General features: G+C 37.3%; 1 pseudogene; it reads right to left on the minus strand.

Annotated features, from left to right (window-relative positions):
• Nucleotides 1-611: 611 nt before the first annotated feature.
• Nucleotides 612-1,552, minus strand: LOC138167802 (olfactory receptor 6C2-like; annotated as a pseudogene).
• Between the last annotated feature and the right edge of the window lie 154 nt (nucleotides 1,553-1,706).

Below are 1,706 nucleotides of genomic sequence, written 5' to 3' on the forward strand. Positions count from 1 at the left end.
ATTACTTCAAGAATTTTTAGTTGATTTTCAATGGTTCTCTGAGTATACTATAGTATCATTTCAATTTCTTTTTCATCTCTTATTGTTATAATTGATATTTCTAGTACAATAAGAATGGTGATAATGAGTATCCTTGTTTCACCCCTGATCTTATTGGGAGAGTTTCTAGCTTATCCCCATTACATATAATGCTTGCTAATGTTTTTAGAAAGATAATATTTATCATTTAAAGAAACACCCCCTTTATTCTAATGTTCCCTATTTTTAATAGGAAAGGGTATGGTATTTTGTCAAAACATTTTTCTGCACCGATTGAGGTAATCCCATTATTTTTGTTAGTTTTAATATTGATATAATTAATAATGATGATGGTTTTCCTCATATTGAACCAGTCCCACATTCTTGTTATTAATCTCATCTGGTCATAGTATATGATCCTGGTGATTTATCTCAGTAATAACCTTGCTAGTATTTTGTTAAAAAATTTTTAAGTGATTTTCATTTGGGAAATTGGTCTATAATTTTCTTCTTCTGTTTTATCTCTTCCTAGCTAAGGCATTAGCAGAATATTTGTGTCATAAAAGGACTTTGGTAGGACTCTCAGCTGCCTCTTATAGCTTTGAAATCAATAGAATCCTTTTGAATATGTCTCTAAAAGCTTGTATCACTTGTTTATGCCTCAGGGTATAAATAAAGGGGGTCATTACTGGTGCCACTGAGGTTGCAAGCAGTGTTACAACCTTATTCAAAGCCACCCCTTCTTTTGCAGAAGGTTTGATATAGATGAAGATGCAGGTGCCATAAGTCATGGAAATGACATTCATGTGGGAGGAGCAAGTGGAAAAGGCATTTTTTCCTTTGCTGGGCAGAGGGGAATCTCAGAATAGTCCTGACAATATAGGCATAAGATAGAACCACTAATGCTAATGTGATGATGAGTGTCAACAAAGCACATGCTAAAATAATTCTTTCTAGTACATGTGTATCAGAGCATGTGATCTCCAGCAACTGTGATGCATAACAGAGAAAATGATCCATACTATTGGAGTCACAGAGTTCTAGCTCAAGACCCATACCAAGTGGTGGAAGTATGATGATCAACATAGACATCCAGCAACCCAGGAGGAGTTGGTTACAGACTTTGTTGCTTATGATGGTTGTATAGTGCGGAGTTTTGCAGATGGCTACATACTGGTCATAAGACATGGCAGCCAAGAGGAAAAACTCTGAGGCCCCAAGGAGGATACCAAAAAATATTTGAGTGAAACATGCATTATAGGACACAGTATAGTCCCCAACTGACATGTTATACAAGAATCTGGGAATACAGACAGTGGTGAATGACAATTCTAAGAAGGAATAGTTTCTAAGGAAAAAATACATGGGCATTTTAAGGTGGGGATCCACCAAAGTGAGGATGACGATGGTCAAGGTCCCAGTTACACTCAGAATGTAGGTCAGAAACAGAAAAAATAGAAAGAAGAACCCTCAGCTGTGGGTCATCTGTCAATCCCCTGAGAATGAATAATGTTATAGCTGTATGGTTTCTCATTTGTGACTTTGTCTTTCAATGGATCTGTGAGAGAGACAGAGAGAGAGACAGACAGACAGAGAGAGAGAGAGAGAGAGAGAGAGAGAGAGAGAGAGAGAGAGAGAGAGACAGAGACAGAGAGACAGAGACAGAGACAGAGAGAGAGAGACAGAGA

The sequence above is a fragment of the Petaurus breviceps genome, unplaced genomic scaffold (genome assembly GCF_028583685.1).
Source record: "Petaurus breviceps papuanus isolate PSGF00001 unplaced genomic scaffold, PetGlider_PUasm1.0 310191, whole genome shotgun sequence".
Taxonomy (NCBI): Eukaryota; Metazoa; Chordata; class Mammalia; order Diprotodontia; family Petauridae; genus Petaurus; species Petaurus breviceps.